The sequence below is a fragment of the Python bivittatus genome, unplaced genomic scaffold (genome assembly GCF_059951505.1).
Source record: "Python bivittatus isolate LINGU-HERP-01145 unplaced genomic scaffold, Pbiv_v1 ctg000790_np1212, whole genome shotgun sequence".
NCBI lineage: Eukaryota > Metazoa > Chordata > Lepidosauria > Squamata > Pythonidae > Python > Python bivittatus.
Window position 1 is genome coordinate 2206661 of NW_028277110.1, and position 22978 is coordinate 2229638.

Here is a 22978-nt window from a genome sequence, read left to right on the forward strand (position 1 = left end):
CAGTTCAACTTAAGAAGAAAGATTTCAGCTCAACTTAAGAATGAATCAGCAGTTTGTCCAACAATCTACCAGGATGGACATCCTCCTCTTTGCAGGTCTTCCAACTTAGACTGCTACAGAAAAGGCCTCCCCATGGCCTATCAACCAACTTCTTTAAGTGACCAAACATAAAAGGGAGCCTCCAATGACACTGGCAGATTCTAAAAATAGAAACTGATATTTGTTCTGCCACATCTTGGGGTCATTAACTGGTTCATTAATTTTTTTGGAAGACAAACTCAAAACTTTAGAGCTGAGATAGCTAGCAAAACTCTACAGTTGTCTTTGAAAGGGCTTGTTTGCGTCAACGTTTATGAATTATATAATCAAAACAAGAGTCTCATGCAGCATGTAGGAAAGAACCCCCTCCGTATCAGTTAAATTTATTATTTTCGGCTGTAATAACATTGTAAAACAGTTTTAAACACTGGTTTTTATTTAAACAAAAAGTCAAGAAGAAAAGCTAGCACAGTTGTAACATATGGATCACATACAGAGTGTCTAAACTCCACGGAGAACATAGAAGTTCTCCCCACACAGATCTCCTTCCATGCTGGCAGAACAGCATGAAAAGAAGAAAACGAAATAAAGGAGTCAGCTCCTTTTCTTAAAAAAAAAAAATCAGAATCCAGGAGCTACTAGAATAACTGTGATGACACACTCTGGAAGGACAGGGATGAAACATTTGAGCTGGATTTTTGTTTTTTGTTTTGGGTGGGAATGTTACCTTTCTTCTTTCAAAAGCAAAAAAGGTATGTCAAGCTTATCAGTGATTTCATATACTTATTTTGCTTCTTTCTGTAAAGGAGGAGGAGGAGGAGGAGGAGAAGGAGAAGGAACAACAATAACAACATTGTGCCATAAAATGTTGTGGGTATGATGGGGAGCTCAAGAGGGGTCAAAGAAAGGACAGGGAGACCAAATGTGGTCCATGGATTTTTTCCTTCTTCCAAGACAAAGATGTGGAATTAATTATCCTGAAGCTCTCTCTGTGCTACAGTCCCCAAAAGTTAGAAAGCTGCATGGATGGTTGATTACTAGCAGAGTTCTGTGGTGGAGAAACTGAATGTGGGATCTGAATTGTAATCCAAGGAAAGAAAAGAAGAATAAATGGCACAAAGTTATTACCTTATACCCAAAAGAACAAATTTAACAGTACTTCTAAATTTATCCCAGGATCCTGAGATGGCTCCAGAATCACAGCAAGCTATCACTAATATCCCTTATAATGTGACTAAGCCACAATAATCTAATTCTTATAAATGTCATTAACTCCTGGTTTTGAAGTCAACAAGGAGGCCTCACAACTATGCCTTCCGCATTAGAAATAAACAGGTGGTGTTGCCTTTAAAATAAAAGTAAATGCCACAATCAACCAATAAAGCAGCTACAGTCATTCTCCTCCATTGGGCATTACTGACATACATCCTCCCTCCTCCTCCTCCTCCTCCCTTAAAAACCAGCTGGAGGCCATGGTGAATGCTGCTGTCTGGCTGAAACCCAAGATGATCTTGTGGTACAAGGGACAACTTTCCCACCATATCCACCAACTTTACGAGGTTGCTGTGAGAGTGTATCTACAAGGAAGTGTTTTGCACACTTGCTGAACAAACAGTTGAAGGCTTTATTTTAAATCTCTGTTGAACTTCTACTGGGAGTTCCATTGCTGCATTAAACATTTGCATTAAAGCTTGGGGAATCTTCCTTGGGTTTTTAATGGGTATCTCCACATCTCTGTTAAGTAAAACATTTGGCAAAGAAGCCTTTGATAAGGGGGTTCTTTGACATGCTGAAGGTGCAATGGAGTTATCAAGAACATATGAGATAATCACACTTCATGGTTACTAACATGCAAGCAGCTTTTAACTGGCCAGGCCAGGCCAGGCCTAATTGAAAAGGAGTATCTGTCACACACGGGTATGCAAATATGGCTCCCATTATGGTTTGGTCAGCATTCGTGTATCCATGGAGGAAACCTCCAATGCAGATTTCAATTTGCAGCCAAACACATCTTGAGGGGTGGGGTGGGAATTTGGCTAAGGCATCTGTTACAATACAGAAGGGTCAGATTGCAAACTCGGACATAGACTGGGATGGGCAACTTTTTGGACACACATTCTGGGGGGACAGCAGGGCTGAAGTAAGTTAAAAAGTATGCCAAATGAATCCTGTACAGGTAGTCCTCATTTAGTGACTGCCTCATTTAGTGACCATTCACAGTTACAACAATGAAAAAGTAACTTTAAAACCAATACTTGCACTGATGACCTTCGCAGGTCTGTAAAGCAAAGGAAAGCTGAATTCGGATAATTAGTACAGTCGTGGTTTCACTTAGCGACCACTTTGCTTAACAACTGAGTTGCCAGCCCCAAGTGTGGTTGCTAAACAAGGACTATCTGTAGGGCCATGTTGCAGGTGTGACTGGGGCTGGAATTTTCAAGTTTTCCCAAGATTTTGGAGAGCAGAAATTCTGGGGGAATGACATAAAATAATGTCATTACACTGGTTTAGGGATTAAAAGGCAGTTCTTAAGAGGTCCCTGGCCTGAAAATGGCAGGAAATATTGTCACTGGTTTTCAGCAAGAGTTGAAGTGGGGACACAAAAAAGAGGCTTAGGAGCCACAGGCTACCAACTTCATCACAGATGGCTGAAGGTTTTATCTCTACACTCATTCACTGAAAGCCAGTGTGATGTAGTGGCGAAACTGCTGGTCTCTGAGTGGGGAGGCCCAGGTTCTAGCCCCCCACCTTCAGCCACAGAAGCTCCCTGAGGCACTCTGGGCCAGTCCCTCCCTCTCAGCCCAACCTATCCCACAGTGTTGTCGATGTGAGGAAAAGTAAGTCTTGTACTGCACTTAAGGTATAAGCACATAGCTGATACAAATGCTTCTGTGTTTTTGTCAGCCTTCTTAAACTGGTGGGAAAGACCTTGGGAGACAGACAGGACGAAGAGATGCTGCCTAGGGAATGGTCAGAAACGAGACTCCATAGCCCACAGCAGGATAGTGGGTGGGGCAAGAGGCTCAGAGGAAACCCTCCCTAGTTTCTCAGGCTGTAAAGGGAGTGCGGGGGGGGAGATGTACTTTCAGACTTGCAAGATTCTGTTAATGTAACTTTACAATAAAGTAGAATTAGGTTATCTGGTCATGTTTCCTGTTTGGTCTACCTGGTAAGGCTGACAATATTCAACACCCTGCTCAAGGCAGGAGCCACTAGAGCACAGGTGACCATCCAGCTTCTGACTGAAGACCTCCAGTGATAGAGAATTCACTACTTAATTTAGCAGGCTGTTCCGCTTGCTGACCGCTCATATAATCTGGAACCTCCTCCTGATTCTAGCTTGAGGCTCCTTCCTTGCAATTTGAACCAACTGGTTCTTTCCTGTTCTCTATAGTCTCTGAAGCAACAGAGAATTAAGTCCACCGTGACAAAGCTTCAAATATTTAAATACTGCTATCGTCTCTCCTCAGAGTTGTCTTTTCTATAGGCTAAAAGTACCCAAAGTCTTCAACCATTCCTGGTAAGACTTGGCTTCCAGATCTTTCACTATCTTGGTAGCCCTCTTCTGAACTTGCTCAAATTTGTCATAGTCTGAACTGAAGTACCCAAAACTGGATGTAGTACTTCAAGCAGGGTCTACCCAAGGCACAGTAGAGTGGAACAATTACTTCCCGTGACATTAACCTCCTGTCAGTGCACCCCAAGACACCATTTGCCTTTTTAGTGGGTGCACTACATTGTTGGAAGTCAGTCCAAAGAGGAAACAGTTCCATTGCGTGGTAACTCCTTCTATATATCAACTTCCCTGCATGGAGATACTTCAGGGTTTCATAGCAAGTTCCATTCCATTTACACATGCAGAGTTTTACCCTATCAATCCCAGTGATTTTACCAAACAGCACTCCCCACATCTTCCAGGAGCCAAATAAATAAAAATTTAAAAAGATTTCAAAGTCAAGCCAACTCACAGCTGCAAGGAAGTTGTGCATCTCTGTTTTGGATCCTCACTTAACCACAAAGCTCATGATATCTCACAACACTCTTAAACAGAGAAAAATGGAATAGAATAGCGAGGGGTAAATTCAAAAGCTAAATCATAACGCTAAGATGCTATAATTAGTTAGAATTGGCTGCCAAAGTGAAGTTTGATTTCAGGACTGCTGTTCTTATTTTTGTACTCTCACTGTATGCACTGATTTGATCTTTGGGTTATCATTTTTTCCCTTCCTGCTTTTTTAAACACACAAATGCACTTTTATAGGCACTAGAGGCTCATCCTTTGGAACAGGGCAGTATTTTGTCACATCTGTCAAAACTGCGTGAAACTGCCCTTGGAGATTTGGGAGACAGGGTGTTTGGTGCTGTTTTTTGCTATTGCTTATAACATTTTCTGTTCAAGTAAAAAACTGGAAGTTTTCATACACTCAAGTGACCCCTGGATGTTTTCAAGGGGAAAAAACAAAACAAAAATTAAAAATCATCTTTCAGTTAATCACAATAAACATTAATCCTGTTGCTAGAAGAACATCTCCCACTCTATAAGTTTTAAGTGTTTCCAGCTGATATAAGACTGTAGTAGCTAACTGAGTTAGCTACAAAACAGGAATTTCCTCATTTGAATTGATTCTCCTCCAAGAACTTGTGAAGCAGCGTTGAGCAAAACACCACCTCAAGATTTCAGACCTTTAGCAGAGAAAGGAACGTCTCCTCTGAGTTGAGAAGCTGGTATCTACATAAACACACCCATGTATTTTTCTTGGCAACAATCTGGAACAGGTTTTCCACTGCCTTCTGGGATTCTTAAATTTAATTTTATTTACTTCCCAGCCTCATCTATAGACCTGGGATCTCTTAGACTTCTATCCAAGTACAAATCCAAGGTTAGCAGGGGCCCCCACCATCAATAGGCATAAGACAAAAAAATAAAAATAAAAATGGGGAAGATAAATACTATTTGTTGAGAGTGCTGTTTGGGGGTGAGGGGGAAGCTCTGAGTGAGATTAGTTCAAGTAAGATTGGAAGTGCAAAACTTAAGCACCTCCCTTCCCTATATAACACACATTCATACTCCTGGGTTGGGCTCACACAACACGTGAAGCCCTTGAGCATGTAAAAAACAACAACACAGCTGCTACATTCACATCCCAAGTCGGATTGAAAACTGAATCTGCCTGTCCGGTCTGGTCTGGTCATCCAAAGCGGGGCTGTTGCTGGTCTCCTCTCCTCATGAAGTAGATGCATTTGTGGACCAGATAACCGAACTTCTCAGTGGTGACCATCATTTTACAGAACACCTTCTCTGGAGTATGAATGGCCTCTACTCTACTCACACCTGGAAACCTAGCCAAGATGGTGATGTTCCAGCGAAGTTTGGTCCTAAGATTAATTTAATAGTGCCTGTGATGCTTTAATTTGTTCACAACTAGTTTTATTATTTATATATGGGTTTTACTTTCTTTTTTGGTTCTGATTTTGCTATATCCCACCCAGAGGCTGTTTGGGTTGGGTTGGGGCAAGCTATAAATATTGTAAAATAAATAAATATAAATATTGCAAATTAAAGAAGTTATGCCCTAAGAAATAAAGCAGATTCTGGCTTAAAACGACAGCTCTTACTGATCCAGCAAACTAACAAACCAATCCCACTTATCCTGGTCGCACATATTGCCTTAAGCCAGTCAAAGTGGTGCTGTTTGGACAGCATTATGGAAAATCAATCTGGACCCAGAATTTGGAGGGTCCCCTAAAATTCCTTAGTTTCCATTTATTGTCAGATAGCTGTATCTGTTCACCTCCATTTCTCAACCTGGAGCTTATGGGACAGTGAAGACTTCTCAAAGTGAATTGAACTCCTGGGATGATATGGGTATGGTCAAAAGCACGTTGACCTCTCAAATCCTCTCAAACTGGACTTGTGTTCACGAATGCGCATGGCATCCACTAACCTAATATACTTGTTGTGAGGACTGTACCTATAAGGAAGTATTTTGCACACTTACAGAATAAGCTGTTAAAAGCTCCATTTAGCCTGACTCCAATATGATCTTTCCTCTGATAGAATAAGGCCATTCACATGGCCTTCAACCTGATCGCATCAGGAGCTTGAGATGCTAAAGATACCTTCTGCGTGGATGCAGATGACCCACTACAGAGCTACAGTCCTATCCATTTGACTTCAATGCCATAAAGTGATATATAATCACAAAGGGACTTCCAGAAAAATGTGCCAGCCGGTTCTTATTTGACCCAAGCTTCACCCCAAAGCTATTTTGGTAGCTCTGTGGATATATATTATGTCTATGTGCAAGCAGGAGCCGACAATTAGACAGAATGAAGCAGTGGACACTAGATTTCCTGAGAGCATTCTTATTTGTTATTTCATGTATTATTGTTATCCTTTTATGGTCAGCGAAGGTGCGTAGGACATTATTTTGAGGGCAGACTTTTAGTATCCTAACTTGGAAAAATAAGCAAGTCAGCCTGGGTTGGCACTAAGAGTATGCACCAGGCAAAGGGAGAAATCCATATCAGAAAATGTGCAAGGGACAATGAACAGAAAACTGAAAGGATCTCCTAACTTTCACTTTCTCCTCAAGCTGAGACCAACTTTGCACAGGTCATATGTGAACTCAGTTCTCTGCTTCTCCGAGATGATTGAGAAAGCAGAGGGTGAATGAAATCCAACCAGTCCCCTTGCTAAAACCGATCACCCTGAGGGGGTGAGGCTGTCCCTAGGAATGATGGAGCAGGTGCCAAGTTCTTCTCTGGGGCTGCTTCTCCCCCACTGCATCTTGCAAGCTCCTATGCCACCAGGGAGGATCAAACCCGTATCGTTTAAACAACATCAGAGGCAGAGAAGGGATAGCTCTAGGCCAGCCGGAATGCAGATAACTTGCAATTATACCAGATCCCATCCATGGATTTGTCAGATTAGCAAGGGCTGGGAAGTGCTTGTTACCTTCTCCTTAATTGAGGACAAAAATGAGACTTTGGAATGAATGGAACTAGAGACATGCCAGGAATTTACCCTTTGTTTTAAGAAGCAAGGACAGTTCACCGTGGGTTTTGCAGACACAGAGCAAACTGCAACCAGCCTCAGTAGCAACACAGCTTAAAATCTGGCTTTGGGAATTTTAATGGTATGCAGATGAACCTCCTTCTATAGCTAGTAATAGCCTCTGATAATTGCCATTGTTCCCATTGCAGAAAATGAGTTATAACTCACCCTGCATTCGCCAAATATAATGCAACACGGGACAGCTCCACAGCAGGTGGTGTTTCTTTTAAAAAATTCTTTTTTTTTTTGTAATAAACACATAAGGAACAGCTAGAACTTCTGTTCTGCTTTTTTTGGTAGAACTTTTATTTACTGTCTAAACTCAGGAGAGACTCATCACTCCACTAACTCCCTATTTCACCTCAGATGCCTTCTTTTATGGTCTGAATTTCTAAATTCCCTTTAAAAATAATCTAGAAAACAACTTTTGTCAGCAATGAGCTTGGCACGTATCCCATGACCAGTCCCATCGTAGCCAGAAATCCTACGAGAATTCCAATTTTGAATAGCACTGGGGATATTTTTAAAAATGACTTTCCAGTATCGTTTTCTTAATTTAGATCAGCCCTTCACCCGTTGCAAACTACATTGCACTGAAAAATACAAGTTAATGTTGTATTTTAATTCTCGAGTGGACAAATAGTAACTTATTTCTGTGTGCACATGATTCTCCTAAGAGAATGATGAAAAGCGACTGAAGTGGGGCGTGGGCAACTCGGTGCTCACCAGAGCTGTGAATTTCATCTCCAATCAGCCTTAGCAACATGACCAATGGTGGTGGATTCTGGGAATTGTAAACAAGTGTAAAATCAGATGGATACTGGCATCAGCCCTCTGGGCTTTCCAACGGTACCAACCTCAGCCAAGATATAATGTCAGGCTTGATCCTGGGCTAGACTCATTTTTAGCTCCCCACTTGCTATGCGAGGGTCTCTTTTCATTTTTTTCCCTCTATGCATGTCTAACTTTTTGCTTCTCCTTTTCTTCCTTCCCAGCTTCTCCTTATCTTCCCAACCTTTCTTCACTCCCCTCTTAAAAACCTAAATTGTAATAATCTACAAAACAGTGTAAGTTACCAGGAGCCACCGAAGGCATCTTGCTGACTTAAGTGAAGGACAAGATGGCACCCCCTTCCATTCCATATCCAGAAACCATCTGAATTGGGTGTTGTTGCTTATGATATCACCAAAAATGTACTTTGGAGTTACAGTTCTTCACCATGGCTAGGCATGGCAGGACATTTAGAAGCAGAATAGACCACATGGTACATCTAGCCTTCCAGAGATAAGAATGGGTAAGCAATTTAGAAAGAACTAAGATACCATCTCCACTGTCCCCTAGCACCTGCTGTCATAGAGGCAGTTGCTTTAATCATCCTAAAAGTAGCAGGGGACACCTAAGATGACATACGCCAGGACAAGAAGAGAATACACTGCTTGAGGCAGGACTGTTGTTGTACCCACTGTCCTTCTCCACATCCTTTCTGGGGTATCTGTTCTAGAGGAGACAAGAACACCATGAACTTTATATGCAATGAAACAAGTGCTTTGGACAGCCAATCTGAAGGGCAACAAATGGGGATTTGATTCTGCCATCTATCTTGGTCTGTCACCTAACAGAATGTAGACTTCAGGGCCCTGATGACTCCGCTCACTCCCTCACTTTAGCTTGAACCTTTTTCTTCTAGATCCTGGGTGGGATCTAGAAGGCTTTAGGACGGAAGGCTCTTGTCAGATCTCACTACAGAAAGGAGTTTTTGCTGTTAATTCTTGAGAGAGGCTCACCTCACCTTTTAAAGAGGTTGCTCCACACAGGACTTGTTGCCAGCTCTTGCTCTCTCTCTCTCTCTTTCTCTCTCTCTCTCTCTCACACACACACACTTCAGTTTTGGATGAAGACAGCCAACACTCCAGCAATCCCTTATAAGGTATGCACTGTGCAGAAGAGATTTAAAGTTGTCTGGTCTACTTCAGCTCTGATGAGAGATCATTTAAACCCATTTTATCATTCCCCAAGCCAATCACTTGCAAGGATCTGGGTTTTTCAAAGTATAATTAACAATGCTTGAGTAGTGACTAAGCTAACAGAAATACAGTTGCAGGCAAAAGACTGCCAAAGGTGAAACATGGGTTTGTTTGGGTTTTTTCCCCCTGCTGTAGCTTTTATAAAGCTTTTTATCCTGCAATCTCTTGATGTGTGTTTTTCCTCCTCACTCCATGTCCTTTCTGGTGGGCAAGGAGCTTTTCTGGCTGAGGACTGGCCAAGTTGACTCTACTATATATGGTCACATGCAGGCAAATCCCATTGATTTCAGCGTGTCCAGCCAACAGATTTAGCAAGGGGCAGCCTGACAAGAACCCTCTGGTCTTGCTTCTATCCTGAGCTGCGTGACTTCTGATTAATTAATTTAATTTATTAGATTTGCTATGGTTGCCCACTCAGAAGACTCTGATGAAATTGCAGGGGAATCGTAGGACGGTGGTAGGCTATATGGCTCCAAAGCAGAAGGTCTTACATTCAATCCCAGGCACCTCCAGCTAAATGGTCAAGTCCCACATGATGTGAAAGACCTTGATATCTACTTTTGGAGTCAATCAGCCTTCTCCAAATTCTTGTTCTCAATATGTGTTATCCAACTTTCCTGGCCAGAGTAATTCCAAGGCTGGATTCATGCTGCACAATGTGGTTTGCTTATGTGCTGCTTAATGTATCTTGGGGATTCAGCCAGCGTGACATATGTCATGGATTATGGCTTTATGAGTCATTTGAATTCTGCAAATTCTGGTTTATTAAATGAACTATGGATAAGCAGTCTATTGCTTAATTACTGTGCAAATCCAGCCCCTGTTTCTATCACTCATATTTGATAGAACTCGTTTGTCTGAGCTGCAGCACTAACCTTTCTCCAAGCCAATTTTCTATGCTTCTACAAGCCAAACAACAGTCATTCCTCCATAATCAATTAATATAACCTGCATATCTTTGGAAAGCTTAATTGCACCCAACTGTTTTTCAGATTAAAACATCTTGGAAGAAGACTATGATATTCTGTAGATAACAATTCAAATAAGCTGGGCAGACGGACGAATGGACGGAAGGAAGGAAGGAAGGAAGGAAGGAAGGAAGGAAGGAAGGAAGGAAGGAAGGAAGGAAGGAAGGAAGGAAACCTAGACCATCTGACAGATCTTTGAAATCCCATCACTTCTCCCCCACTTTCTTCTCCTTCATACCTTTTCAACACAACTGTTGTATGTTGCTTGTGCTGCAGATATATAGTGACAACCTGATGCATGCACTCACATTCAGCTCAGAGTTGCTTCTTTATTTTATAAAGAGTGCAGTACTAATATCCGTCATCATCATCCTCTATTGCTTTCATCCTTAGTTGCACTGAGAGTAGGGTGTAATCCAATCCTATCTGTGCTGAAGCAAAATCAAGTCTCATCTGATTAGGCAGGACTACCTTTCAAGAAATACCAAGAGAGGCAAGGGTAATCCTGAGAGAGGGTTGTGAACAACAGCCATTTTGGGTATGACCAGCCAAACCACGCCATTTCTAAGAAGACAAACTGGTGAGAACAAAGGTTCTTATTCAAAAACTCAGGGCATAAGTCCAGTCTAGGTTCCAAAAGGCAAAACCATTCTTTTGAACCCAGAATTTTCCATCCCAACACAAAAAGCAGAGGCTGAAAGACAAGCCAATTGGCCAAGAAATAAAATGCAAGGTAGGACACCAAATGTAGCAAAATACTAATTGAAGAGAAAGAAAATGAGTGCTGCTCATTCAGCTTTATTTAATTAAAAAGATCTCCAAAAATAAAACCATCAAAAGTGAGGTTGGTGAAAGTGCCGATGGAGAAACCAAAGGGGTGCTGATACCCAAAAGGCAAGACAAACAAATTTATTGGAGGAAATGCATTCATGGAACAGAGCCTATTTTCTCTGCTTTCGAGCTAGGCCCTAGGAGTTTAGCTAGCAATCATGATGAAACTGTAAATCAGAAGTCTGGACCAGATGAAAAACAAAGAAGCAGAGAGAAACACAAGCTCAGGAGCGTTATTTTATTTAAGTGAGGTTGGGCCTGAAGGAGGAAGCACTTATACCTCTTCCGGTCTATCTACGGTTAGCCCGAAGTATTTTCTTTTGGAGGCAAAGGGGAAGATAGCATTGAAGATGTTACCTAGCCGGGTAACGAAACGTTTGCAAGAAAACAACCAAGCTCAGAGAACCCCAAGGACTCCAAAAAATAGCATTTCTCCCCATTCAATGTATGGAAGGCCAAGCTGGTAGTTAAGTCTTAATTTGGTGCCAGTGAAGGTAACACATTGATGATGATGAAATCAGTCTAGGGAATATTCTCCCACTTCTCGGCATCTACAATCTAAGACAGCTTCCTTCTCATGGTAGGGCTGGCCCTCTACCCAACAGAACCCAACGAGCCAATGAATGGGTGGAGTCTCCTCCATGATTGAAAACTCTTCATTGCCATCTGCAGTTCAACGCTTCACCACATGGAGGAGCTGCCCATAGAAGATCTAGATAGAACCAGCCACTTTTGACCACCACTCACACATTCCTAGCTAAGTTGTGTATTCAGCCCTAAAAGCAACATAATGGGGGGGGGGGCAGGGATGGGGTGTGGCACAAGTCAACCCCCTCTGAGAAGCAAAGGGTGTGGCAGTTTCATCTCACTTGTTGGCTTTCTGAAAGAGGTTGCAGAATAACGCTCTCAACACTAAATGTATTTTTTTAGCACAAGGAAAATAAAATCCACCTTATTAAAATAAACATGCTTAGTAAATAAATCCTCCTGAACTTGGCAGAGGTAAACTTTCAAGTAAATGCCATGCTTAAAATTGTAGCCTTATTCCAAATGTATCGTCTGTGGTTCCATTAAACCAGCCTTCCCCAATCTGCTGCCTTGCGGGTATATCAGGACTACAATTCCCAGCATTCTCTTGGAGCTATAATAAGCATCCAAACAAAGTGGACTGCATTATTCATATGCTCCCCACCCCACCTCCATTGGAGGAAGGGGCCTCATCAGTATGGATCTCAGCATTATCAAATATCCAATGAACTGTATCAAACCTGCTGAAGTCAACAAGGTTTACACCTAGAGATTGTTGCTTTGAGCCAGGAAAATTCTCCCAATGTTTAAAATAAATATTACATTGTGGAGAAAAAAGCAGCAAAAATAAATATAAAACAGAAGGGTGAAACAGAAGAAAAAGAAATAGGTACAGTTGAACAAAAAATAATTTCTTAGATCTGTACCCATGTGCACACCTTCCAAAATTCCCCCTTGGGTACTGTATTCTGTACAGTCCAGGTTACAAGCCCTTCCCAAGGAAGGCTGAATGTCATTAGATGCTTTACACATCATGCTGGCCTGATCTAGTTTGGAATCCAGGCTGGAAGGCAGGCAGCTAGGTAGGGACTCAACCTTCACAACTCTAAAGCAAACTAGAGGCTGAGGAATAAAGAGAGCTTCTCTACAAACAGCACCAAAGAAGTAGAACACCTAAGAATCTACAGGTCTTCAACTTACAACCATTTGTTTAATGACCATTCAAAGTTACGGTGGCACTAGAAAAAGTGACTTACAACCGATCCTCACACTTACAAATGTCGCTGTGTCCCTGCGGTCGCATGATCAAAATTTGGGAGTTTGGCAACTGGCATGTATTTACGACAGTTGCAGTGTCCCAGGATCATGTGACTGCCATTTGTAACCTTCCCAGGGGGCTTCCGACAAGAAAAGTCAATGGGGGAAGCCAGATTTGCTAATGACCATGTGATTCACTTAACGGCTGCTGAAAAAAGGGTCATAAAATCAGGCACAACTCACTTAATGACCACATCACTTAGCAACAAAAGTTCCAATCCCAATTGTGGTCGTAAGTTGAGGACTACCTGGACTGTGTATCACTGGTGCTTTGCTGCTGCATGACATGTGCTCAACAGAGCTGTGCTGTGTGTAAAGCTGCAGAGATGGAATGCTCGCTGCTTGTCACATAAGTCATTGTCCAACTTTATAGAACCCTCATGAGTTTCTCTGCAGACCCAAGGATCTTAAATTGGGCAGCACTCGTTCTATCATTTTTGAGCTCAACCGAGAAGAGGGAAATTCCACCCAACCAAGGCCTCCATCTTCCAGACCCTCTCAAATGAACCAAGTGCAGAAATATTGCATGTCCTCAATATTTCTTGTTTTTAAGAAGCCACAGAACCTTGCTGCAGTTGTTACCAGAGGCTACAATGACTGTGCTATCCTGGAAATAATCAGCTGTAATTAAAGAAAAATCCCCTGATCAAAATAACGAAGGAAAGGATTTAAGAAAGAAAGAAAAGCTCTCTTCTCTAATGCAAGTAGACAAAGCATCAAAAGGCCTGAGTTCCTCATCTAGAATTCTCACTGGAAAAGGCTTATACAATCATCAGCTCATTCCAGGAGTGCCTGTCATCATTTCAATAAAGTCCTTGGCCTTTTTACTACGTGGCTGTATTAACACTCCCAAAGGCTGTTTGTTCATCTGTTGATATAAAGTGCACTTCCAGTTTGCTCAATCTTTGATAGACAGCCCCAATTGTTTCCAAAATCCCCTACAACAAAGGGCTAGAGGGATCTATGGTCAAGCTGAGACCCATAATTCGTTGGGGCTTCCTGTCCCTCTATGGCTGGAATTCATGACTGTGCAGAATATTCAATTGTGTATCAGGCTGGGGCTTAAGCCAGGCCCTTTGTACACCCACATCTGAGGTCTGGTCAAAGATCTCACCTGTCAAGATTTTATGTGCATTTGCTTGTTGATGAGAGGCAGAAGGAAGCACGGCTGCCCCCGATCGCTGGGAGCTACTGTGCAGCTATCAGCAATCTGGCTCTGATCATAAGATAACCAGCCATCTGGGTCTTTCCATAGCTTCAGGGAGATTGATATGAACCATAACAAGCAGCTCTCCAAAATAATAAAAATAATTCAAGAAAACAGAAAGTCAATGGTGTTTAGAGAACCATGGAAAAGGAGGACTTTCTCAACGCTAGTACATAACATTATCATACCAGGGCTCCTAAGGCAACCGAAACCTTTGAAGAGTTGAAAGCTACATTTCAGTTATGTCAATATTCCCCACACACACACCCAAAAGAATGTGAAGTATTCCTAAGTGCTTTCAGAAGAGATCTAAGAGAAATGTATTAAAAATCGGTAGGACCAAAGATCTCTGGCGAATCCAGTCAAGGGATTCACGTGCTCCAGCATCTTTTCATGGTAGTCCACAGATCACCATAGTGAGCTCATAAGCAGCGGGCAACAATTTAATTCTTCTCTCCTTCATTGTTCTCAGCAGCCATTACTTACAATGCTATGTGGAAAATGGTCAAAGGGGGTCCTAGTGTGTTTGTTTTTTTTTAATCTTATTTTTAACCTGCTTAAGAATGTCCATCACATTTTTCTTGGCAGTGTTTTTATTCCTCCCTGTAAACAGGACAGTTATTTATTACTTCTGTGGCTTCTATGATCATGCTATTTTCTAATACAGGTAGTCCCTGGGTTAAGAACGCCCAGTTTATGGATAACCCACAGTTAAGAATTCAGACTATTGTAGTAAAATTCAAGTTAAAAACACAATGATTTGAGCTCATTACACAATACTACTTATACGGTATTATATAATACCGTTCCGACTTACGACAAATTCAACTTAAGGACAGATCTTGGGAACAGAACTTGTTATTAAACTGTGGACCACCTATACGCATATTTCCATCACTAAGAAACCTCCCTAATTGATCACATTTTGTTCCTTAAAAAAAAAAAGTTACTTCCTGATGTCTTTGCCTGGGATTTAGCTAAAGCATGGGAAGCCAGGGAGTGAATGAAAAAAAGGATACTCACTCACATCATTTGGCTGTCTTATAATTAAATAAATGCAAGAACAGCCATTTCCACTCACAAGAATTTCACCTAAACTCTTTCCTCCTCTGAAAGAAATTTCAAAGGCAAGTTCTATTTCGTCAAACTGAATTAAATTTTACAAGAATAAACACACACACGCACACTTTTCCTAGTTCTTCAAAAGATACACTACCTTGCAAACTGACATTTCCATTGAGGTACCATGACGCTGTTGATAAGATTCATTCCCCATGAATTTCCTCAACTAGAAAAGTCTGGAAAGAGTTTTTATCTGAAGGCACAAGTAGCCTAATCCTGTCATTTCAAAATCAGTTCACACCTCTAGTGATGTCCAGAAAAATGTATTTCAAATTCAATACTGAATATCAAAGCCAGGTGTTTCTGAACCATTGGAATGCTTCACACTGGACTAGGATGTGCTGCTAATTCATATACATTTTTAATGCCAATGCATTCCAAAGTCAAGCATCCAGAGAAAGAAGTCATCCTTGGTCCCTTATGAGACCCTTATGAGATGGAATATGGTTTATGGCAATATTAGTGCCATCAAACTGGATACCCATCTGAAGGACGCCAACATCTGGGTGAATACCAATGTCTTTGGTCAAGCAAAAGACAACTTGCAATGAGACAAGAGATCCACTTCACTCATCTGTGAAAGCTAGTGGCTTAAGGAGGCTCACAGCAATCAAGTTGCTGCACGAGCAGCAAACAATTTAAGCACTTTGGATGATGGAGAGATCTCATAATAGGCTTTACCCATGGATAATGCCAGGAGACTATTCTTTTCACCCTTAGCGGCCACACATGTTGTCGTCTACTCCAGCGTTTCACCTTAAACCTCAGCAATTTTAAGATGTACAGACTTCAACTTCCAGAAAGCTGGCTGGGGAATTCTGGGAGTTGATCCACATTTTATAAAATTGCCAAGGTTGGGAAACCCTACTCTAGGCCATTAGAAGCAAAGCCATGCAGGTCCTTGATAGCTTCAGTTGGATACCCGTTCCTGGAGTTCACGCCGAAACAGGACAAGGTTGCAAAGAGTCAATTGCATATGCATTCTACTTCTGCGGTAGCTGTTCTCTTTGTCACTGGTACTATAAATGACAAGGAATTGCCAATGCATGAGAAAACTGGCAAGGTGAACAAGTGATCCTTCTCCTGGTTCTGGTATGGGAGTAAGAGAGCTTTTATCAAGATTAGCTTACAGAAGAGAAGGTTGGGAGGGGACATGATCGCTGTCTTCAAATAGATACAGATTAGACATTAGGAAGAACCTCTTGATGGTAAGAGCTGTCAATCAATGGAATAGGTTACCACATGGAGTGATTTCTTCCCCTTCACTGGAGGTTTCAGACAGAAGCTGGTTCATCATCTATTGGGGATGGTGTAGTGAATCCTGCAGTGGGTTGGATGTGATGACCTCCGAGATCCCTTCCAACTCAATGATTCCAGCAGTCAAAGGTCTCCATCAATCCACTGCTGGCCTACATTAGGATGACTTTTTTTTTTCTTCTTTGCAGGTTACTAACTATTGTGCATAGGTTTACTGGCAAAGTTTTACTCTCTCAAGTAAAACTCATTTGAGAAACCCAGGGAAAAGTCTTTATCCAATGGATGTCTGACCAATAATAGTTTGCTAACAGAGGGGGAAAGTATTTAAGCACACAAGGGTAGACTTGGGGGACAAAGTAGTTGACTGATATGTGGGGGTTCAAAAACTCCATTTTAGTTCAAGTCTTGCATTCCTTTATTAGATTTATACCCTGTTTTTCATTCAAGAACTCCAAGGGGTGCACCTATTTCCCCCCCCAAGAAGCCCTGTGAGGTAGGTTGTGCTGAGAGACTGGCTGGCTCCAAATCACCCAGTGTGAGAGACTGCAGGGAGGTTGGGAGACTAATGGAAGGAATGTTAAACATAAACAACCAAGAGATAGGAAGGGAGCCTATTGGTAGCTTATCTCATACATGGCAACTACATCCAGGTGGTAAGAAACATTCAAAACATTCCGAAAGTCTCTGCCTTAATGAACTCACTAAATAATATGAGTCGGAAATTCCTCTGGCAGTTTCCAAGACTCTGTATTTACCCCTAATATTAGCAATAAAGACTGTACAAGTTTGTGTAATTCTTGCTTGCCCATCTGTGTGGAGCTGGTTTTCCTCAAAGGGCTGACACCCAGTGAGCTTCCATAGCGGAAGCTGGACTAGAACCTGGGTCTTCCCACTCGTAACCCAACAGCATCACCACTACACAACACTTGCATTTGGGCTGAGGGGGAGGGACTGGCCCAAAGTCCCTCAGGAGCTTCTGTGGCTGAGGGAGGACTACAGTCTGAGTCTCCCCACTTCTAGTCCAACACTTTCACCGCTATACCACAATGATGCTCTTTGAATCAAATACACAACCGTGCTGTTAGGCAACTAGCTGTGAGTTTGACTGGAAAGGGCCAGTTGTAATGTCAGAAACAGTGGAGTAGAAGTTCCCCTTTTGAGGAAAGACACTCTTGATCTTGATTTGTTAGAATTAACTAAAGTTTTAACAAGACGGTCTGTCTGCATTTTAGACCAGATATGGAATTATGGCTCATTTGAAAATAAAAGTAAAAACTTCCAGTCTCATCCTCAGAAGAAGAAAGAGGGAAGCACTTATGACTAGAGCTGCAGGTCAAAGACCCCGTAGAAATTATTTCTTATCTTGACCTAGTACTTTTATGCACTGAAGGACTCCCTTTATTACTTCCTGTCTGGTGTAGCAAATGATTAAAGCCACATTTGTGAATTGCCTAGAAAATTACTAATACTGGCTGAGTGATAAACAGACCAAGTGGCTGGATGGCTAAATAAACAACTGCAGTGGATTAGTAAATCAGCTTTAATTGTACACTGACTTCCTTTCTTCTTCTTCTTTCAATGAGTCCAGGAGGATAAGTTCAAAACTCTCAGAGTGAGTAGAACTTTCTAGACTACAGTTTCAACCCATTCTCAGTTCAATTCCTGTTAGATGATGTAGGATGGACACTGTGATCAGTGACAGACTCATGCTTCAGTCTGTTCTCATGATACTATTTTCCCTCTAAAGTCCCCACCCCACACTGTTTTCAGGATGAGTTTTCCAGCAATCACACTTCTGTTTGCTGCCAAGAATTATGGAGTTTCAGATTTACTACAGAAGTAGGGAAAACTGACAGACACACACACACACACACACACACACACAACACTGAGAAAACTGAATATTCCCAAATTGATTAGATCAGGTTCTCTGAACACTGGGTTCTGACATTCACCAGAAGCACTAACAGGAACCTGAAAACATAAATGGCCATTTTAGCATGTCCATCTTCTCTAGGAACAGTGAGGCGTGTGCATCTTGCCTTTAATTTTCACTAAATCTGAGAATAGGTTGGATATTTCAGCAAGACTCTGATCCTAAACATACCTCCAATCAACTATCAAGTACTTACAGGTAAGAAATATAAAGATTTTGGAATGGGGAGTTTTGAAATCTGTGGGGAGATTTCAAACATGCAATGCATGCAAGGAGACCAAAGAATATCTTTGAGCAAGGAAGAAGAAGAGGAAGAGGAAGAGGAAGAGGAAGAGGAAGAGGAAGAGGAAGAGGAAGAGGAAGAAGAAGAAGAAGAAGAAGAAGAAACTCTCAACTGATTCCAGGAAGCATTAGAAGCTGTTATTTCGGGCCAAAGGAAGGGTTGCAAAGTCCTGGCTGAAAACGTGTCCAAACTTCTGTACCTGCCATAGTCACTACTTCCTTATTTTGAATTTGCAGGCAACTACATGTAAGGAGTCAGCATGCATTCAAATCTTTGGAAAGATCTTGTGTTTAACTATACGTGCAAACAATCTGTAATGAAGAACCAGGAAATATCACAGTTCTTATTATTTGTTCTTATCTGCAGATTGTTGATCCTGGGTTAGGGGATTTTTAGCTACACTGCACACACTACCCATAAATATTTAGAACTGAAAGTTAAAGCAGCTGTGCTTATCTTTGTACACTGCATGGAATATCTGGATATTTGCTCAAAACATGGAAAAGATTTTCATCATAGATTTCCTGATTCTCTGGACAACTTGTATCTGCTCTGAGATATTTTCTCTGAGTTTGAAAAACCCCCTTCACCACTGAGAACCAACAGTATAAAAATAGCTGGCAAGTGAATTCAAATTCCAAAGAGACCCAAGAGCTCAGGGACTAAATCCTTGTATGTTCTGCCAGGCGAATTCTGTGGAATTGGACCAGATATTTGCAGCTTGAACTAATGGATTGAAAAGAAATAGGAAGACATTGAAAAATGAGAATACAGTATTGTCTGCAGAAGAGAGTCTGGAGGGACACGAGGGACAACAGATACATAACTTGGAGCAAGTGGTGCTTCTGAAGCAAGCATCTGCTCCCTTTCAGCAGGAGCAGTATTCCAACAGAAGAGAATACGTGCAGTGCAGCTCAGGGCTGAACTGTGGGGTTCTTGATGCTTGGTTGTTTGCTTGCAGTTGTTTCATTACCCAACTAGGTAACATCATCAGTGTGAGTGAGTGTGGATTTTGCTCCCTGTTTATATACAATAGCGTGCCCTGCCAGTTTTGATGGGGTTGTGGTTTCCTCCTTGATGGTTCCTTGATTAGGGAATTGTTTTCTGCCTGATTGTTTGTCTGGTGTTGATCCCTGCTTATCTGGGTATTGATTACTGGAGGGGATGCGTTCTGGTCTTTCTATGTCCTTCTTAGCTCTTTTATTGTCTCTTTTGAATGGTGTGTAAATATGGTTTGCTCTATGTGTTTATGGATGGCTGATGTGTCTGAATGCCAGGCTTCCAGGAATTCCCTAGCATTTTTGGATTTAGCTTGGTCTAGGATGCTCACAGTTTCCCAGTTGAAACTACGGTTGAGTCTGTCCATGTGTTGTGAGATGAAGGAGTTTTCATCGTGTCTCCTGACTGCTAGTTGGTGTTCATGGATGCGCTCTGCAAGTCTTCTGCCTGTCTATCCTACATAGTGGTTGTTACAGTCCTTACACTGTTTGTTGCAGATGACTCCTCTTTTTTATTCTTGGGCTACTGGGTCTTTTGGTTTGCTTAAGATGTTTTGGAGGGCTTTACACACTATTACTACCAAACAGTATATCGCCATAGCACACAAACCAACGAAAGCCCTCCAAAACACTTGATTTTTTAATTAAAAAAAAGTTAATCTGGATTTATCTAGGCAAACCAGCCTTCCCCAGGCTGGGCACCCTCTAGCTCTGCTGGCTTCAACTCCCCAAATTTTCCAGCTAGTGTGGCAGCGGTTGAGAATTCTGGGAGTTGAGATCCACCCAGGCTGTAGGCCGCTTTTATCAATGCTACGTTTGCCTTTAATAATGGGCTAATATTCACCCATCTTTATTTATTTTATAGTACTTATAAGCCAGTTTGGTGTATTGGTTAAGGCATCAGGCTAGAAACTGGGAGACCGTGAGTTCTAGTCCTGCCTAGCACTAGAGGTAGCACAAAACCAGCTGGGTGACCTTGGGCCAGTCACTTTCTCTCACCCCTAGGAAGGAGGCAATGGCAAATTGCTTCTGGAAAACCTTGCCAAGAAAACTGCAGGGACTTGTCCAGGTAGTCTCTAAAAATTGGGCACGATTGAACGGATAAAAAAAAATTTATAAGCCAACCCAAAGCATTCTGGGTAGTACACAACTTCAAATAAAAAGAAAAGCATATTAAAAAGGCAACTAACTGTTTAATCTCAGCAGTGGATTCTGTAACAAGTTAGTGGGAAAAAAAGGTTACAGGTAGCCCTTGTTTAGTGACTGCCTCATTTAGTGACTGTATGATGGTGTGATCAAAAAGTAACTTTATGACCGATCCTCACATTTACAACCTTCACAGGTCTGTAAAGCAAAGGAAAGCTGAAGTCAAATTGTTAGCACAGTTGCAATTTCACTTAGTGACTGCTTCGCTTAATGACCAAGTTGCCAGTCTCAAGTGTGGTCGCTAAATAAGGATTACCTGTACTGAAAAATGATACACATGTGCACAATGTAACCATCTATTTACACATAAATTAAAAATGTTTGTAATCAGATCTGCATTTCTTGTTAGGAGATAGGTAACTAGATCAGTGCAAAATGTGCTTTGAAGAAACAATTTCATTGAACAATAGCTACCACAGTGCACACTGGCTCCCTTAAGTCAATTTCTCATGCTAAAGATGTGAAATAGGTGGCTGGGTCTTCAAGAAATAGTTTACTTCTCCCAACCACAAGACAACAAAGCCACAAACAGCCGGAATCTTGTTGTTTCTTGACAACCTATTTGGCAAGTCAGTGGTTCTCACAAACAGCAAAAAATGCTGGGGCTGGCTGGATGATTGATGGGCATTGTATTCCAAGACCTCCAGAGGGCATTAAAGTAGGGCAAGTTGCCCCTTTGCTACTGTGATCTCACAAAATCACCAAGAAAAAAAGGGGGAAAAAACCCACTGGAAGGCTCCACTTAAAGTTCTCATACCCTTGGAATTTCAGAGCAAACTTTCCCATCAATTCCACAGGTGTCCTTCATCTGAAGAATCCATCCATCTGCTGAAGTGCAGAGTAAACAAGCAAGCTCTTTCATAAATATTAAGAAAATGCTGGCATCCTTTGCTGGAGGAATCATCTCCCCAACTGAGACCAATTCTTCAAATAATGCCCTGTTCGTTCAGCTAACTGCTGCCTAGTCAACTGATTGGGTTTGCTGATCGCTTAATGACGTTTTCTCCATCCTATATTCCAAATTCCCAACAATGGCCATGATGGCCATCTAATTTTGGAAAGTGAAGTTTGCATATGGGGGGGAGGGCACACTGGTTGGAAAAAGAAAACTCATTGTAACCAAACAAGGAGAGGTTTCTGGCCCACATGGCCTGACTACAGCGCCATATTTTCTGGGTGAGTCTCAACCCTTCAAGGCAGACCAGACTAGGAAACCAAAGTCATGCACGCTAAGACTACATTTATTACAAGGTTATAGTAACAGAATCTTGCAAGTCTGAATGTGCTTCCCTCCCCCCTCCCTTTAACTTCACAAGAACTAGGGAGGGTCTTCTGTGAGATGCTTTTGCAGATTACATTTCTGCCCTGGACTCCAATTTCTTTTATCTGACTGTTATCTTTGTGGCAGCTCTTCCTCCTGTTCCTCAAGGTTATTCCTTCTTCCCATTACAGTGAGTGACCCAACCATAGTACAGCTCTCTTTGCAATAGGTCCTTTTGAACAAGTAGTATCACAAGCAGCACTTTGGGAGAGAAGTGGAGGTAGAGAAGCTTCACAGAGGCCTCCAAGCAGAAGAGACATAGGTTAAGCCCCTCCCTCTATTTCTTTAGGCTCCTCCTATATACTTCCCAGAGGTACCAGTCAGATACGAAGACCTCACTTGGCATCCACCAAGTTTTCTTAGCCCACCTGATTTTAAAAGATTTTTAGGGTTTGCCTTTAAAAGAAGGTTGACATGCTGCAAGGCAAAACATCAACCTTGGTTAGGTTGCACCAGCATTTTCAAAAAATAAAAAAGAGAAGCTAAAAATGGAAAATAGAACTTTTTTGTGGACTAAATCAGAACACCAGGAGAAATCCAGAGACTAGGAGAGAAGAAGGCTGAGGAGCGAGAACATGCTTGATGTTTCTGTTTCTTTTTGTTTGCATTACTACTTTTTTAATGTGGTATTTGAGCTAGGTTTTTTAAAAATTATTTCAAGTGGTTTGTTTAAGGCTGAATTCTCTCTGTGTGTGTTTTGTCTGGACCTTTTTTTCACATCAGTGAGTGTATGTTGTACAAAAGGGAGATGTTAGCTTGGAATAGTCCATTTTGGCCCTGGAGCTAGACCTCTCTACTTTGCAGGTAGCCACATGCATGGTGTAGGTGGACATTCTGCTCTCTTTACAGGAAATCGAGCCCAAAGCAGAAATGGACTCTCGGCC

General features: G+C 41.7%; 1 protein-coding gene across 3 annotated transcripts in view; it reads right to left on the minus strand.

Moving 5' to 3' along the window:
* COL4A6 (collagen type IV alpha 6 chain) overlaps nucleotides 1–22978 on the minus strand; it is a 165146-nt gene that overhangs the window by 73177 nt on the left and 68991 nt on the right. The gene's annotated exons all lie outside the window — the stretch shown is intronic.